Consider the following 20,534-nt stretch of genomic DNA (forward strand, 5'->3'; position numbering starts at 1 on the left):
TATGAACAGCCACCATCTGCTAATATATCTGCCAGTGTGTACCCAGCTTAAGGCAGGGAAGTGAAACAGTTACATCACTAACCTACCAACACTTAAGGTGCTAATACACTAGACGATATTATGAGCAATTTGGCCATTTGCTATGGATCGGAACTACAAATCATTCATAATAGTGCAGATCGTTCAGTGTCTGTGAACTAAAACGATCACGATGCTGGTCATTGGTCGGAGATTCTGATCTTCCCGGCTGCAGGGAAGATCTGAAGCTATTGTCAATGACAGCGTGCTCCTGGATAAAATGCAAAACCCAAATGCACTGTCACAGCTGCCAGGAAGTGGATTGACAGTCCTACTTAAAGAAACCACAATATACAAGAGAGAAACTGGCGCTAATAGTGTTTCTCCAATATAGCCACTCCCAGCTCTTAAGATATATCTTAAGATACAGTATATCTTATGTGTATTGTACTATATAATTTGCCCAGGACTGCCGGGGAGCTACAGGGGGAGTTCAAGAGAAATTGTTAACGAGAATGCATCATTTACAGGTCGTCCAGTGTATGGGCACCTTAACAGTGACATTGCACATGCCCAGCAGGCTAGGTTGTGCACAGGTCACATGCACACTAGCAGCTGGTTGGTGCTCACTGAATCAGATTTTGGGAAGCTTACTGCAGTGGCGTAACTACTGCCCCCGCAGTCCTCGCGGTGGCTTGGGGGCGAGGGGCTGCGGGGGCGCCACTGATTTACAGCAGACTGACATGCGGACGAGCGTCCGCATGTCAGTCTGCTTTCTCCCTCCCTCCGCCGGTTGTTGCAGGGACACGGAGGGCACAGCCGCGCCTCCCTGTGTCCCTCCTGCTGCATCATCTCCGGCGGCCGCGGGTCTGATAGGGAGAAGTGCCGTCCGTGAGCTCTAATTGGCTCACGGACGGCACTTCCCCCTATTAGACCCGCGGACGCCGGAGATGATGCAGCAGGAGGGACACAGGAGAGGCTGTACCCTCCGTGTCCCTCCAAAAAGCGGCGGCGGGGGGGGATGATATCTGGCACTGGGGGGAATAACTGGCAGGGGAGGGATATCTGGCACTGGGGCATTGTCTGGCACTGGGGGCATATATGGCACTGGGGGGGGATATCTGGCACTGGGGCATTATCTGGCACTGGGGGGGAATATCTGGCGGGGGGGGGGTGGATGTCTGGCACTGGCGGGAATAACTGGCAGGGGGGGATATCTGGCACTGGGGCATTATCTGGCACTGGGGGCATATATGACACTGGGGGGGAATAACTGGCAGGGGGGGATATCTGGCACTGGGGCATTATCTGGCACTGGGGGCATATATGGCACTGGGGGGTAATATCTGGCAGGGGGGGATATCTGGCACTGGGGCATTATCTGGCACTGGGGGCATATATGGCACTGGGGGGGAATATCTGGCACTAGGGGCATACATGGCACTGGAGGGGGGGAATATCTGGCACTGGGGGAATATATGGCACTGGGGGGGGGATATCTGGCACTGGGGGGGAATATCTGGCGGGGGGGTGGATGTCTGGCACTGGGGGGAATAACTGGCAGGGGGGGGATATCTGGCACTGGGGGCATATTTGGCACTGGGGGGGAATATATGGCACTGGGGGCATAGCTGGCACTGGGGGCATATGTGGCACTGGGGGGGAATATCTGGCACTGGGGGCATATGTGGCACTGGGGGGGTATATGTGTACCTGGCACATGGGGGGGGCTATATTTGGCACTGGGGCATGTGAGTACCTGGCACCGTTGGGGAATATCTGGCACTGGGGACATATGTGGCACTGGGAGCACAGCCCTAGCAACGAGCATAACACACAGTGCATGAAACACCTGGCAACGAGCATGACACACAGTGCATGAAACACCTGGCAACGAGCATGACACCCAGTGCATGAAACCCCTGGCAACGAGCATGACACCCTGAGCATGAAAACCCCTGGCACCGTGCATGGAACCAAGAGCACGAAACCCCTGGCAACGAGCATGACACCCAGTGCATGAAACCCCTGACAACGAGCAGGTAATTGAAAAGTAATTAGAAGCCTTACTGTAGGACTTAATGTGTAATGGGCATTACGGTGTGTGGCATAATGTATCACGGAAATTGCGGTGTGTGTCATAATGTGTCACAGGCATTACGGTGTATGGTATACTATATCGCGGGCATTGTGATATGTGGTATAATGTCTCAGGGTCATTGCAGTGTGTGGCATAATGTATCACGGATATTGCGGTGTGTGTCATAATGTGTCAGGCATTACAGTGTGTGGTATACTATATCACGGGCATTGTGGTATGTGGTATAATGTCTCAGGGTCATTGCAGTGTGGCATAATACATAACGGGCATTGCGGTGTGTGGCATAGGGTGTAACGGGCAGGGCATTGCGGTATGTGTCACAGGCATCACGGTGTATGGTATACTATATCACGGGCATTGTGGTATAATGTATCACGGACATTGCGGTGTGTGTCATAATGTGTCACAGACATTGTATGTGCTATAATGTATCAGGGGCATTGCAGTGTGTAGCATAATGTATAACGGGCATTGCGATTTCTGTCATAATGTGTCACAGGCATTACGGTGTGTGGCATAATGTGTCACGGGCATTACGGTGTGTGGCATAATGTGTCGGGGGCATTACAGTGTGTGCATATTGTGTCGTGCATTATTGTGTGTGGAATAATGTCTAAGGGCCATTGCAGTATGTGGAATAATGTATACTGGGCATTACTATAAGGAGGAAAAATGACAAATAATGTAAGGGGCATGAATCAGGATTATTTTTCTTTCCTGTGGTGGCCAACGTATGGGCGTGCAGGTTGCAGAACTGGGGTATAAGGTAGTCTTTTCCTGCAATGCCACGCCCCTTTATGCAAAACCACGCCCATTCCAATGAAACCACACCCCTTATTTTGCCGCGCGTCTTTGGCGCGCGCATATTTATCCCTTTCTTGCTCCCAATTATGTAGCATGAAGGAAGGGGGGGGGGGGGCGAAGAGTTTTTTGGCTTGGGGGAGAAAAATTTCTAGTTACGCCACTGGCTTACGGGTAGCAATCCTAAAAACTATAACACCTCAGGGTGAATATTATATGTTTAGGAAAGGAAGCAGAATAATACCCACACATTTATATTTGAACCAACTGAACAGTTTATTTAAACATTTCAAACAATACTACAATATAATTCTACATAAGAGATATTTTGGCATGACCCTTGAGAATAATTTGGTACACTTTTGGGGGTTGAGAAATGGGTATGAGAAAACTAATAGGGTAAGCTCAACACCTCTTATTGCAAATGCGAAAGCTAAGAGGGAAGCCAGTGTCTTAGAAATAGACATAATATATAATAAGGAAATCAAGGTAGTCAAAGCTTTTTTTTAGATGTATGGAAATAGGAAGAAAAGCATTCTGGAGATCTATTTTAACACATAAACAATTCTGGTTAATTAAAAAGGGAATGCCATGCAAACTCTCCACGTGAAATCTTCTGGATTTTGAAAAGTTGTTTAGCACTCTTACATTTAATACTGTTCTGAATGACAAATGTTATTTATTTATTTTTATATGGAAGTTATGACTGATTAGCTTTGCAAAATAGGGGTCTCTATCTCTATTTTGTTCTAGTCAGAAAACTGTTTGTAATATATCATTCAGATGGGACTGCATATCAAACAGTGCATACAGATGGAGCCACGCTAATCATGGCTCTGTCTGTGACTGGGTGCGCCCGCAAGGCGGACCGCCAGGAGCAACCAGGCGCATGTGCGTTGTAGATGCGCACGCGCTCCATTCAAAGTGAATGGGAGCATCTGCGTACACTCGGCGGTCGCCCCCACCTGCGATGTAGCCACGCTCAATGGGGGTAATTCAGAGTTGATCACAGCTGCAAATTTGTGCCTACCTCAGAAAATTGTGTATTATGATCAGAGTCCATTTTTACCTTGGAGTCTGAGGAATTATTATTTCCTCACAACTACTACCTGAGGAGACGTATGATGATGAAAACACAGTGACAAATCATTGTGTGTGTGGTTTTTTCTTTTTGTATATTCAAGCCTGCTATAGTCAGAGGCAAAATATGCATCGGTCTCTGGGGGTAATTCCAAGTTGATCGCAGCAGGACATTTTTTAGCAGTTGGGCAAAACCATGTGCACTGCAGGGGGGGGGGGGGCAGATATAACATTTGCAGAGAGAGTTAGATTTGGGTGGGTTATTTTGTTTCTGTGCAGGGTAAATACTGGCTGCTTTATTTTTACACTGCAATTTAGATTGCAGATTGAACTCACCACACCCAAATCTATCTCTCTCTGCACATGTTATATCTGCCTCCCCTGCAGTGCACATGGTTTTGCCCAACTGCTAACAAAGTTCCTGCTGCGATCAACTCAGAATTACCCCCTCTGTCAGGAGACTCCTCAGTGCCCAATGTACCTTTCAATACACAACTGACCCAAATTCCTTCCACAGAGTCTACATCTACAATAGAAGAGGGACTTGAGGATTAAGCAATATGGGAAGGACCAACAATGGGTTTGTCATGAGAATGCCCTTTAATCATATTTTGGGTCTCCACTTTCTGCCAGCTCTGAGCAAAGGTCTCATGACAGCTACGGCAGTACTGTTCTGTCAGCTCTAGACAAGATAGACAGGATATAGTTTCCTGCTACAGGCAGATTCAGGGAGTGATAAAATAGATTGGCTTGAACTGGTGTCCCTGTGAGAAATCCATATTATTTGTATTTAGCTAGTTATATTTGATAGCAACAAACTTACCATAATATGGAGAAAAGACCAGAATAATTAGCTCAAAGTTGTACCTCAAAATGTGAATTGGCCATCAGGTATTATTTCTGAAGGCTTTCTCATTCCCTCTGATGAATACTTTCTCAGATGAGGGAGAGGTGGACAATAATGTAGCCTTTACCAAGGTTTTTATGTCCATTTTAACAATATATGAGGAAAGAACAGTGTGACAGCCAGAGAGACATGGGGGGTAATTCAGACTTGATCGTAGATGTGCTAAATTTAGCACATCTACGATCAGCTTCCCTGACATGCACGGGGGACGCCCAGCACAGGGCTATCCTTGCATGTCAGGCCTTACCCCGTCGTACAAGTACAAAAGCATCACACAGCTGCGATGCTTTTGTACTGGAAGAGTAGCCTGCTGGGCTGGTGCATTTTCACTGTTAATGTCGGAAGGTTAGTGATGTAAAATCTTAACTTCTCTGCCTTACAGCGGAGTATCAGGATGCTTGCTACATAACTCACCAGTTGTTGCTAGGTGGCAATCATCCTGACAAACAAAGAAGCAGGACGTGAGTGTTCTCTTGCCCAGGTCACTAAAATGCCTAGTTATGACTCTGTGTCTAAATGTGAAAAAAATAGAACATACATTATCATTACCCTATTCACAATATAAAAATGTAATAACATATAATAAACAAAATATAGTATTGTATTGATCATTATAAACCATGCATTACATATTCTATATAAACTGTAATTCAGGGGTCTATTCATAAAGCAGTGAAAAATGTGGAGAAGTGAGCCAATGACAACCAATCAGCATTGAAGTAACATTTATAATTTGCATGTTATACAATTGTATGGAGCAGCTGATTGGTTGCCATGGGCAACTTCTCCACTGGCTCACTTTTCCACTCTTTTCACTGCTGCATGAATAGACACATAAGTGTAAACATCACCACATATTTTGTTTATTCCTTTAAAAATTAAAAGGGGATCTTCTTTCCTACAATAGTCCAAATGTACAATACCTTAAATGACAAGTAAGACTTGGGAACAGACAATTGCAACTTTATATAAGACATCTGTGACTCTAATAACTAAACTATTGGCTGGAAGGGTCAAAATCAAACAGCAAATGAGAAGTACCTATACAGTGCTGATGAAAGTCATCATCAATATTGTGTATCTTTGCACCAACCTTAAGGATCCTATAGAACATCTGCCTCCTAAAAGTCATATGTGATTATATGTCTACAGTGTTTCTAATTATGTTGCATCCTCATTACACTTATGTAATCACTTATTTTCTGAACTCACCTTACTGTTGTACACCCCCTTTCTACAGGTGTTAATGATATGCTATATGGTACAGATGAGTTTTTATTCACAGGTGCAGTACAGGAAAATGGATATTAACTTGATGCATGCCCTATTCTAAATGTAGCTCACACATTATTGAATACTTATTTTCAGTCGGTCATTAATAATATAGCTGACAGTATAGCAAGATTACAGATTAATGTTTCAGCTATAAAATATATATATTTTCTATCTCATTTAAGGCATTGTGGTTCCTTCTATGCAATTGTGTCTGTAGAGGGCAATGCAAAATAAGAAATGCTAAGAATCATTATCATTCTCAAGGTTTTCCAAAAGACATGATAGTTTTGAAGCAATTGATTTTATGATGACAAGCCTAAATAGTGTGTGGATTTTATGTAAGTTAAGAAAGGCTTTTTGTCTACAAATAAACCAAATTGTGTTCTACTGTGCCATCTGCATACCAACCAAATAGCTGTTTTTTGACAGACATGAAATACGGTTCATTCCACAATAAAGATCTAAGATTTTTACTACACCCTTGGTTAATAAATCAGAAAATATTTTAATTTAATGTAGAATGAAAACGTAAAAAATGTAGAGCTAACATAACTGATATATTAACTGTTGGTTGCGAATATGCATTACTCGTGGATGAGGCACAAAGTATGTCTAAAATACACAAAAACATAGTAAGGCTAATTGAAAAAGCATGCAAATTTTTCACCCAATGAAAAGAAGTATAATTTCTTGCAACAAAATTCACGTTACATTTAGAATTCTATTTTTCTAGTTATTTTCTTCTTCATATATTTTAGGACTAGTAACCCAAAATTTTATTTTGCAGACATCTACAGTACATGTGGATAGCAATGTAGTGTCAGACACACTCACATGCACACACACACACACACACACACACACACACACACGCACACACATATATATATATATATATATATATATATACAATTATTTTTTTCAACACAGCCCTACTTACATTTCACAGTGCCTTTAACACTCTTTTGTATGGTCCAAGCCAGTGCACGAAGTGTGTTGGTAAGAGACTGTATGAGCGGTTGCTCACAGCGCCGGAATGAGATAGAGATGTGGCCCCTGTGGGACACCATAGTGGCTGATGCTAGGACAGTGTGTCTGCTCCCAGAACCATTCAAGAAGCAGTAGCTTTGGTGTCTGTTTAGATGTGGAGCTGGTATTGGACTAGTTGGAGCTCACAGACTAGCAACCGGTAAGGCTTTTAGATTTGGCACTGGCTACAAGCAACTCATGGCTCCTGAACCAGCAAACAATTAAGGGTGGCTGCAGCATGCCAAACGTGACTCAGTGCATCATAGCTCTGCCTATCAGATGTAGACATAGGCCAAAAAACTAGAGTCCGGTGGCAGAGAGGGAGGAAAGAAGATATCCCAAAGAAAAGAAGAGAGAAGAGCTGTCCACGGAAGAAGCCCCAATGGAAGAAAGATGATGAACGGCGCCAGCTATAGTAATCCAATGGGAGGAGGCATCGCAGGCCAGGATAGGCCAGCCAGTGAAGAAAGAACTTTTGACCAGAGAGTGCTAGAATGGTGAAAATTAAATGAGCTAAATGAATCTCCCACTGCAGCCTCTCCCAGTGGCAGAGCAGGTGGCTTGGACTGCCTCGACTTATTTATCTGTACTTAGATCACCAGGGTTGTTGGGCACTAGGTATGTTGGTGCAGTCAGGCCTCAGGCCTGTGGTGCATGTTAGATGAACAGAGAGCATGTTCCCCTGATAAGTGACCCAGGGCATTAGGACAAGACTACTGTGACTACATAGGCAGGCCCAAGACCTGAGCATCTTCCCCATCCCCCCCCCCCCCCCACACACACACCTGTTATTGTCCATAACCCACTTCTAAATTTCCACTTTGATGACTGGTCCTAGCATTGTTTTTAATGGAATTTGGATAGACATTAAATAATTTTTATACATAGAAAAATAAAAAAGCATATTCCTAATGCAAATCTTTCCCTTTTGTACAGTAATGTAGTCATTAATTCAGTCAAACTGCACTGTACACTAATACGCATCTTATCACATCAATATGGTTGCATTTGCACGTGCACCAAATTTAGATGTCACTGATAAGAGGATCTGGGGTGAAAATTCACTACCAGTGGAGGTTTCAGAAATGGGGCTGCAGCACAGTCCAAAATTCAAATGGGGGAGCAACATCAACTGCCACCCCAAACACTGACAAATATCACCAGCTGGTACTTAATGGCATTCAGTGTGGCTCCCCTATTTGAACTTTGGACAGCAATGCAGCCCCACCCATGGAGCCGCCACTGTTCTCTGCCCACCATAATACAGAGCTTTGAATATTTTTGACATCACAGTCACACACATATTCACTTACAGTTTCCTAGGTACTTAGGATTGATATTTTACTTGCAAAGAAATTGATATCAAGTCACAGATTAAGTATAATGATGCAGGGTGCGTGGCATGGTGCTGATTACTAGTTTCTGATTTCAGCCTTTTGCCTTTTTACCTACATGAGTGACTAAGTCACCCAGAGAGGTTACTTGAAATGACCAGTGTCAGATTTATGTGGGTGAAGTGTGTTCTATGTGGGCCCAGGGTCCTTTGTGCACCGCACACCATGCACCCATGATAGATACACTAATTACTCTGATGTTGTACAACAAGGCACATTAATATGATCAGCCGAAATATGCCCTTTTTCTAAAGACTGGCTCCGGTAATACAAAAGTGTCTATACAGGAGTTAGAGTGTATGTCTGCATGTACACTATACCCCCTTACCCCGCTATGCACATATCTGGCAAAGTTTGAGGCTGTTCAGATAACTGGGAATGATTCTGCTAAAGTAGACAAATATTAAACTGTTTATATGACTAATATCACTTTCTGCAGCATATATTGAGGCTTAGATGGCGTCATAGATGGGTACAGCTTTCGATCACATCTAACTTGTTACCCTTGTTCATTTTTACATTGAGGTTTTCTATGTGTTTATCCTGATATCATGCTTAAATAGGGGTTGATTTAGAGATCCATGCAAATCTTTCTTTTTTTTTTTACACTCCAAATGATTTATGGCTGAGCAAGCACTAATCTGAGCAACTATAGAGTAGCTAAATAGGAGTCTATTTCAGCTGTAGTTGCTCAGAGTAGTGCATGCTCAGCTGCAAAACACTTGGAGTGTAAAAAGGTTTATCACCCTCACCTCCAGTTGTGGCATAGTGAATATAACTGGAGGGCATTTGGGCATTTTAACATAGGAGAAATGAGTGTGATGTAGGTGTGTAGACAGAATTGCGCGCTATTTAGAAGTGATTGAATGCAGAGATCTATTAGATTTCAGACAAATATTTTGAACCAGGTATTGGACTGTCTCAAATGTGTATGGATAGGGGTTTATGCGGGATCAGTACTAAATGCCGCCGGTCGGAATCCCGGCGGTCGAAATACCGATGCCGGAATCCCGACCACACAATCCCGACAGGGGTGGTGAGCGGAACGCAGCCCCTTGCGGGCTCACTTCGCTCGCCACGCTGCGGGCACGGTGCCTCGCTACGCTCGGCACACTATTATATTCTCCCTCTATGGGTGTTGTGGACACCCACGGAGGGAGAATATGTCGGGATTGTGGCGGTCGGGATTCCGGCGTCGGTATTTCGACCGCCGGGATTCCGGCCGGCGGCATCTTGACCGCATCCCGTTTATGCATACCTCCCAATATAACCCTCTCCAGGAGGGACAAAATGCTCTGCTCCTGGACTTCCCTCCTAATGTATGATTGCCATCACCTGTGGTGAAACACCTTTCTTAATCATAAATGAAGAGAAAAGTCCAGAAGCAGAGCATTTTGTCACTCCTGGAGAGGGTCACTCATTTTGGGAGGTAAGGATTATGTAGCTATCTTTGAAAACAAGTGAAGATCTGAATTTATTCTGATCGGGAAACGCGGCTGACTAGTGTGCAACATTGAATCAGTTCTTTACTCCTCACCTGTTTCAGAGTACTCCTGAAAATTAGGAAATATTGGAGCTACAATATTTAATGTGTCAAATATTTGAATTGTTCAGTTGGTTTGTTTTTATAGGCTAAATGTGTAGATAGATAGATAGATAGATAGATAGATAGATAGATAGATAGATAGACTATGCATTTGCATTCACTTCCTAATTACATAAAGATCTTTTCTAGCAAGACAGCATCTTATTTTTATGGACAGGGCACAATAAAAGCCAGGGGTAGGTATACAGGTTTTATTTGAGAAAAGATGAAAATCCAATTAAGCACAATGAGAAAATAAACAATTTAAATACTAATTATAGCACATAATTTTACATTTATACAGCTTGGAGCATAATGAATATTGATACAGTAATTATTCTGGCTTTGAATGAAATTAGAAGCGCTTTTATAGTCCCATCTTAGTGTTCATGTGACCTTTTAAAATGGGTTGTAATATTTTCTGGGACATTCCTATGCCTAGGTAGTGCCCTTTGTGAATAACTTGATCATAAAAGTCATAACTGAGCAGAAAAGCAGTACCAAGTAGCTCCAGGATTACAAATGGCTTATACTACCATCACTAAGCAGGTGCAAAATTACTACTTATTCTTGCAGCAAAATAAAAAACACAGAAGAGTAATAAACTTATGCAAAATAACAACTGTTTCAGTTTTACTCAGAGGCATTACATGCAAATTCACAAATAACAACTGACACAATAGGTTACAATTACAATGTGCAGTTTGCTGTGAAAAAAATTATGAACTGAATTGTGAAATGTTATTAAATAAAAAATCTCAGTATACTTTGTATATATACTGAGCAATAATCCGCCCTCCAGCTGCTGTTGAACTATACATACCGGCATGCCCTGCCACAGTTTTGTTATTTGCCATTGCTATTTGCCAATACTAAAACTGTTTGAGGGCATGCAGAAGCTGGAGGACCCGCCCCTGTTATCGTATATAGAAATAAATCATATATTTGTACTGTACTTGCCAGTGGCGGAACTAGCAAGCGGTGGGCCCAGATGCAACAAAATGCTTTGCCCTCCCCCCTCTCATCCCATCCAAATCCACCCCCTCACCCCCAACTCCAAATTAGGGATTTGCTGGCCATGCAGGTGTATGTATATATATATATATATATATATATATATATATATATACATATACAAAATTCAGCGGCACTCAGGGATGCAAAGTACAGTATGACATAACAGGGTAGAGATACACATACAGATGGGAACTGTTCAGGTTTAGGATGTGGATGTGTTCTAGATTTAGGATGTGGAGATTATGGGGTGATTATTTGTTTGCAATGGGGACACTGTGCTGGAAAGGATCTGGGGAGGGTGACCTATTCAGGGCCAGGGAAATGGATACCTAGCAACAGTGCCGTAACTAGACATTTTATCGCTGTGTGCAAGAAATGGCATCAGCGCCCCCCCATTATGTAAAACAGGGGCAGTGCTTGTTGTAGGCGCGTGTAAAAAGTATAGGGACGTAGCTTCTTGGGGAAGGGGTGTGGCCACAAAATAATACCAATTCATATTATAGTGCACAGTAGTCTCCATTATTCAAATTACACCATACAGTAGCGCCACTACACCAGGTGTAAGTCAGACAGCATCCCCTTTTTACACTTTATAGCAGAGTTCCTTTTTTTACACATTACGGCAGACAGTCCCACTTTTTACACATTACGGCAGACAGTCCCCTTTTTACACATTACGGCAGACATCATCCCCTTTTACACATTGCGGCAGACAGCCTCCCTTTTTTACACATTATTGCAAACATCTCCCTTTTTTACACATTACAGTAGACAGTCCCTTTTTTACACTTTTACTGCAGACAGTGTCCCCTTTTTACACATTACGGTAGACAGCCTCCCCTATTTACACATTAGGTAGACAGCGTCCCCTTTTTACACAATACGGAGGATAGTCCCCATTTTTACACATTATGGCAGACAGTGTCCCCTTTCTACACATTATGGCAGACAGCGTCCCTTTTCTACACATTACAGCAGACAGTCCCTCTTTTTTACACATTACGGCAGCCAGTGTCCCCTTTTTTACACATTATGGCAGACAGTCCCCCTTTTTACAGTTTTACGGCAGACAGCGTCCATTGCCCCTCATTCCGAGTTGATCGCTCGTTGCTGTTTTTTGCAGCGTAGCGATCAGGTGAAAAAACAGCATTAATGCGCATGCACATGATACACAGCGTGCATGCGCTAAGTACTTTCACACAAAACTTTGTCATTTTACACAAGCTAGAGCAACGCTTTTCAGTCGCTCGAGTGTTTGGTGTTTGACAGGAAGTGGGTGTTTCTGGGCAGCAACTCAGCGTTTTCAGGAGTGTGCTAAAAAACACAGGTGTGCCAGGTAAAAATGCAGGAGTGGCTGGAGAAATTGGGGAGTGGCAGGCCGAATGCAGGGCGTGTTTGTGACGTCAAACCAGGAACTAAACAGACTGCAGTCATCGCAAGCTAGGAGTAAGTATCGAGCCACTCTGAAACGGCATGAAATTTTTTAGTTGCAGAACTGCTAACCTTTCGTTCACACTTCTGCTAAGCTAAGATACACTTCCTGAGGGCGGCGGCCTAGCGTTTGCATTGCTGCTAAAAGCAGCTAGCGAGCGATCAACTCGGAATGAGGGCCTATGTTTTACACTTTTACGGCAGACAGTGTCCCCTTTTTCACACATTACGGCAGACAAAGTACCCTTTTTACACATTACGGCAGATAGCGTCCCCTTTTTTACACATTACGTCAGACAGTGTCCCCCTTTTTACATATTATGGCACACAGTCCCCCTTTTTACACTTTTACGGCAGACAGCGTCCCCTTTTTTACACATTATAGTAGACAGCATCCCCTTTTTTACACATTACAGCAGACAGCATCCCCTTTTTTACACATTACAGCAGACAGTCCCCCTTTTTACACTTTTACGGCAGTGTCCCGTTTTTTTAACACATTACGGCAGATAGCGTCCCCTTTTTTACACATTACGTCAGACAGCGTCCCCCTTTATACATATTACGGCACACAGTCTTCCTTTTTTACACTTTTACGGCAGACTGCGTCCCCTTTTTACACATTACAGCAGAGTCCCCTTATTTGCACATTACGGCAGACAAAGCCCCCTTTTTACACATTACGGCAAGCAGTGTCCCCTTTTTACACTTTTACAGCTGACAGCGTCCCATTTTTACACATTACAGCAGACAGCATCCCCTTTTTTACACATTAAGGCAGACAGTCCCCCTTTTTTACACATTATGGCAGACAGCATCCCTTTTTACACTTTTACAGCTGACAGCGTCCCATTTTTACACATTACAGCAGACAGCATCCCCTTTTTACACATTACGGCAGACAGCGTCCCCTTTTTACACATTACGGCAGACAGCCTCCCCTTTTTACACATTACGGCAAACATCTCCCTTTTTTACACATTACGGTAGACAGTTCCCCTTTTTACACTTTTACTGCTGACAGTGTCCCCTATTTACACATTAGGTAGTCAGCGTCCCCTTTTTACACAATATGGCAGACAGTCCCCCTTTTTACACATTACGGCAGACAGCGTCCCCTTTTTACGCATTACGGCAGACAGCATCCCCTTTTTACGCATTACGGCAGACAGCGCCCCCTTCTTACACATTACGGCAAACATCTCCCTTTTTTACACATTACGGTAGACAGTACCACTTTTTACACTTTTACGGCAGACAGTGTCCCCTTTTTACACATTACGGTAAACAGCTTCCCCTATTTACACATTAGGTAGACAGCGTCCCTTTTTACACAATACGGCAGACAGTCCCCCTTTTTACACATTACGGCAGTGTCCTTTTTCTACACTTTACGGCAGACAGCGTCCCTTTTCTACACATTATGGCAGACAGTCCCTCTTTTTTACACATTACGGTAGCCAGCATTCCCTTTTTTACACATTACGGCAGACAGTCCCCTTTATACACTTTTATGGCAGACAGCATCCTATGTTTTACACATTACAACAGACAGCGTCTCCTTTTTTACACATTACGGCAGACAGTGTCCCCTTTTTTACACATTACAGCAGACAGCATCCCCTTTTTTACACATTACGGCAGACAGTCCCCCTGTTTACACTTTTACAGCAGACAGCATCTCTTTTTTAACCCATTACGGCAGACAGCGTCCGTTTTTACACATTACAGCAGACAGTTTCCCCCTATTTGCACATTATGGCAGACAGCGTCCCCTTTTTACACTTCTACAGCTGACAGCGTCCCATTTTTACACATTACAGCAGACAGTGTCTCCTTTTTTACACATTACGGCAGACAGTCCCCCTTTTTGACACATTACGGCAGACAGCATCCCCTTGTTTACACATTATGGCAGACAGTGTCCCCGTTTTTACACATTACGGCAGACAGAATAGATAGATAGATAGATAGATAGATAGATAGATAGATAGATAGATAGATAGATAGATAGATAGAACAGATTATACTTACTGTCTCCACTGGCTCAGGCAGTCAGGCTCCTCGGTCAATGACACCCATGGAGTGGGAATAGAATATGTGGCGAATGCAGCAAGCTCACAAGGGGCTTTGTTGCGCTCACCCCCTTGCCGGCATTCTGGTGGTCAGGATTCCAGCATATGTATTCTGACCGTCGGGATCCCATAACCAATCCAATAAAAGGCCTGATTCGGAGATTGGCACAATTCATATCAATGTTGCATCTTTCGACTTAGGAGCAATGTGATAATATGCTAATGCCTCTAAGATAGGCCCTCACAGCTCCGTTGCCAAAGCCAGGTAGTCTGTGCCCAGAGATGCAGACCCTAGACTCGGTACTCCCAGAAAACATGAGCAAAACGCTCCTGTTTTCCAGAATGAGGGTGTCACCACCCCTCCCTGCACCCAAATACCTGCAGCCTGTCAAGAAGTTTGATTCTCAGAGGCACTGCATGCGACGACCCTGGAACCAATTTTAAATCAGTTGCCGTTCTGTCAGCCAATCAGAGCTCGTGGACCCGCAGTAGCAACTGCTGCCGGGCCATGAGCTTTAACTGGCTGATGGACTGGCAGTTGATTTCAGGCAGTGGGCTACTGGAGACAGGACTAAGGGGCAGGAGAGGTGCATACTGCGCTCTCCTTTCCTCACACAGAAGCAGCGGCAGAGGCGACGGCAGCAGGAGAGGCTGGCAGCAATGAGCAGTGCTATAGGGGGCACGTGTATCTAGCACTTTGGGGGCACATGTATCTGGCACTGTGGGGGCATATTATGTGTGTCTGGCACTGTGGGGGCATATAATGAGTATCAGGCACTGTGGGGCATATGTGTATCTGGCACTGGATGCACATGTATATCTGGCACTTCTGGGGGCATATAATGTGTATCTGGCACTGTGGGGGCATATTATGTGTATCTGGCACTGTGGGGGCATATTATGTCTATCTGGCACTGTTGAGGCATATTATGTCTTTCTGGCACTGTGGGGGCATATTATGTCTATCTGACACTGTGGGGGCATATAATGTCTATCTGGCACTGCACTGTGTGGCCATATTATGTGTATCTGGCACTTTTGGGCATATTATGTGTGTCTGGCACTGTGGGGGCATATAAAATGTATCTGGCACTGTGAGGGCATATTATGTATATCTGGCACTGTGGGGGCATTTTATGTGTATTTGGCACTGTGTGGGCATATAACATGTATCTGGCACTGTGGGGGCATAGCATGGGTATCTTGCACTGTTGGAGAATATAATGTGTATCTGGTACTGCACTGCTTGGGGCATATGTGTATCCTGCACTACTGGTGGCATATAATGTGTATTTGGCACTACTTGGGGTATATCTGTATTTGGCATTACTGGTGGCATATGTGTATCTGGCACTGCACCACTGGGGTCATTATGTGCATCTGACACTATACAGGAGACATTGGGGGTCATCCCGACCCGATTGCTAGCTTCAGTTTATCGCAGCGCAGCGATCGGGACAGAACTGCACATACGCTGGCGCCGCAGTGTGCTGGCGCATGCCAGCCATTGTTGCCTAGTGATCGCCTCTGAGGCAGAGGCAGTCGCTGGATGGGAGGGAGCTGGACGGCGGCGTGAAGCCGCCGTTTAGGGGGCACAGTCCGGCCAACGCAGTCATGGCTGGACCATTGGGGGGGCGGGCCGCGGCAGCTGCATGATGTCACACACAGCCGCTGTGACCCGGGGCAGCAAAGAGGTTCTCCCGGCCAGCCGCAGGAGCTGTGCTGGCCTGGTGTAACTTCTGAGATGCAAATGCATCACCGCCGTGCGATGCTTTTGCATTTCTGCGGGGGGGCACTGAAATGCGGTGCAGACTAGCCCTGTGCTGAGCATCCCCCACATGTCTAAGTGCCTGATTGTAGCTGTGCTAAATTTAGCACATCTACGATTAACTCGGAATGACCCCCATTATGTGTAAGGAACACTACTGTGGGCATACGTGTAAGGCTGCTAATTGTGTTTGTAGAGGGGGGGTGAAAATATATTTATTTATAGTTTGATAATATAATGTTGTGAGTCCACGCACAATTTTCCAGGAGCGTGCCACATGACATTTATGCAAACCATTGGGTTTTTGTACATTTCTTAATTAGGCCCAAAAAGCATTGAAGGGGACATATTTTAATATCTGAAGGCCAATTTTACTGTACATAGTTAAGCAAAAGGATAGAAAAGTGTGGTTGGTAATTAAATACAGAATTATTTTTTCTTTCCAGATTCAGGTGTCAAGCTTTGGCAATATTTTGTGTGAAAGAAAGCAAGCATGTGATAAAATTAAACTTTGCTGTTAGAAATGTTCTAGCATCTCTGCTCTGAGCTGGATTTAGGGCTAGTTTATGTCGCTTTTTTTCTGAATTTATAAAACACAGGCTTCAAACTGTGCTCAGATGCTTGTGAAATATATTTTTGTTTTCAAAAATTTATTGACTTGTTTACAAAGTCAGCTTAAAAATATTGTGTTCTTTTTTTAGTAGGCTGCATATTGAAAATGTTTGAAATGTCAACATTTATGTTATTTAAAAGACATGACAAATTTAAAACATGACAAATACAAAATAACCATTTAAAATATATTAATAAAGTACAGTATGTCAAAGTAATGTATAACAGTTCAGTAATTTTAAGTGACTTTGTCTACATTATATTTAATAGGCACATACACATCAATTTTTCACATCTACATTTATTTCCTTATTGTTCGATTCCTTTGTGTGCTGAATCAAAACAGCCTCTTGCCTTAATCTGAAAGTAAATTCACTTTCCACAATCCTCTGTCAATAAAAATAAATAAACTGTAAGAATCAAACTTTATCATGGTTTCACAGATACCCTACTATTGTATAATATGATTGACAGGGACAACAATTTTTAGTAAGTACAAATACATTTTTTATAATTTAATGCATTTCTGTGACATTATTTTGTACAAGATTTGCACAAAGAAGATCAATAAGTGACATTCCGTGACTTTTTCCACTTCTCAGCAGGTTTGACCTGGAAATATAAAGCAGCAATAACATTTAGTACAAAATACATGGAGTTGTTCACTTAACATTCTTGCCCCTTTAAATTTCCAGATCCAACCCACTTAGAAGCAGAGGCCACTGCTTTGTATATCTATCCCATGGCCTCTTACAATATGGATATATTTTGCCAATATACAGTATGAATTTATTTGCATTCTCCCATAAAATTCTATTGAACTTCAATATTTTTATTACTTAACAAAATATGTAAAATAATAAGATTCTCATACATTGCAAACCTGACAAATGCAACTAAGGGATTAAATTTACTAAACTCCCTATTCCATTTGAAATTGCATTCCCGGCCAATAATGCATCTCAGTAATTTGCTAAACACCAAACATGGCAGATTTCCCCCTATTCGTATTCATTTTCATGACCGACCTCACAAATACAAATCAATACACCATCGGCAAAACACGGTTGGATTTACAAATACACAGGAATTTACTAAGGATATGTATTTTCAAATTTGTCCGTAAACTACTCTACAATGGCCGCAATAATGAAAATTATTCGTTTTAGGCAAAATAATGATGTTTTATTTTGTCACCGGTGGAACGACTATGTGTCACAGGTGGGACACAGTGCAAAATAATTCTTAGTAACACCAATTTCATGTATGTAAAACAAAAACATGGTAATCTTATTACAAATTTTATTTGTTTTAGTACAGATTTTTTTGTTTTTATATTCCACTTTTAACCATGTTTAAACACATCTACCATAGCAGGAAACTCATAAAAAAAAACTGTATCTAACTTTTTATGAACTGGTGTAGGTAAAACTGCAAGAATCTCATCAACATTTACAAAATTAATATATTTTTCAACTGTTTTGAACAGTTTTCCATTTTCTCCAACAACCTTCAAAAACATTACTTTGTTACTTTCACTGAACTGTAGTGAGCAGTCTTTCTGGAAGATGTTTCTGTAATCGCCAGTTAATAATAACAAAGCCCAAGGACAGGGAATAGGTTGAGAGGAGTAGAAGATCAGGTGCGAAGCAACCAGCCACCAAACAGGGGTTGGCAGACCTGGATTTCTATATGTCCCATAGAATAACCCACTAGCCAGCCAGGGATGTAAGGGAGGGTGTCCAGTTTTCCTCTTGTGCTCAGAGAAAAGGATTTTATAGGAAATAATAAAATCCTATTTTCTCTTTATTTCATGGGGAACACTGGAAACCATGGGATGTTTCAAAGCTGTCCCTTTCCGGGAGGAAATGCTCCTGTGCTGTGCCTAGGACCACACGCCATAAAATGTATCGCTAAAGGCTAATGAGTCCAATTAGTAGAAAAGGAGTAAGGAATGAATGAAGGACCACATAGAGGTCTGGCAGAGATGCTCTGCAGAGAGACCTCTCAGCCATTAAGGAGGCACCCATCAACCGTATGGAATGGTCTATAGCAAGTCCGGAAGCTCTCAGGCCCCATTCTAAATTGGTTGTGTCCCTGATCTCCCCTTAGTACATACAGCACCCTTTAAAATTCCACTCACTATACATAATGCCCATCATAATACCACTCAGTATGCACAAACCTCCCCATAATACCACTGAGTATACACAGCTCCCACATTATAATACTCAGAATACACAACACCCCCTTAATACTTTCATTATTTACAGTGCCCTCCATCATAGCACCCTTCAGTCACACTGATTTTACACTCCAGTATATCACTCCCCTATCACTCCCCATACTACAACTCAGTACACATAGTACACCCATATTCCATTCCAGTATACGCAGACCCCCCTACCCCATACTACCCCTCATTGCACACAGCATCCCATATTGCATTCCATTATACACAGCCTTCTGCACATATTACCCCCAATACACACAACATACCTATATTGCAATGCATATATTTAAACACCGATCTTGACAGTCTAACTATGAAGAGCAGTTGACAATTAAGTTTTAAGTTCACTAATACTGATATTTAATTAACTATGGCTTTATTTAACTTGTAAGAATGAATAAAATAGAGGCAAACTCCTTTCATAACAATAAATTTAGCTTTTGGAGGTTAAAAAACTGTTGGTCTCAATCTTGGTGCTCTTTTTGTCACGAGTGGGATAGTTTAAAAAAATTTAAAATCCCATAATGCAACTGTATAATTCAGTAAATGATTTTTAGAGGTAATGAGCTTAAGCAAATGCTTATGTTTAACCAACTGTACACTTGACCTCAAAACCATTATCTCACTACAAAAACTTTTGTATGTTTTTTGTCATGGACGGGACAACTAAAGCACTCTGTTTTTGCAAGTTAAATAATATGCATAAACTTACCTATTCAAACAAATGTTGCAGATGAATCTTGAAATAAACACTTTAAATAACCTCAAGACTCACTAAGACCTTGCAGAACATAAACAGCTGAAGTATATGTAATGGTGGCAAGTTTGGAAGCAAAACGTCTTCAGTAGGCAGCTACCAACAAGTACATTTCTACCAGGATTTAAGACAATAAATGGTGATGCAAAATTATTTTTCTTTCATGGAATATTAAATGTGAGTTATTTACTAACAAAATAATTAAAAACTGAACCCCGATAATGATTCTGAAAAAAACAATGACAAGGTTCACTTTCTCATGGAGTACCTCTATACAGTTTTGAAAATAATGCATTGTGATGTTTTGAGTGATTTAATCACTATACAGTATGTGTCTAATCTGTATTTTTTTTAGTGGGGGGGGGGGTTTGAAGCAAAAAAATATAATAACATGTCAAGTTAAGTGACAGCATTGCTATAATAATGGAACAAAAAAAAACACAGGTACAGT

The sequence above is a fragment of the Pseudophryne corroboree genome, chromosome 8 (genome assembly GCF_028390025.1).
Source record: "Pseudophryne corroboree isolate aPseCor3 chromosome 8, aPseCor3.hap2, whole genome shotgun sequence".
In the NCBI taxonomy this organism is placed as follows: Eukaryota; Metazoa; Chordata; class Amphibia; order Anura; family Myobatrachidae; genus Pseudophryne; species Pseudophryne corroboree.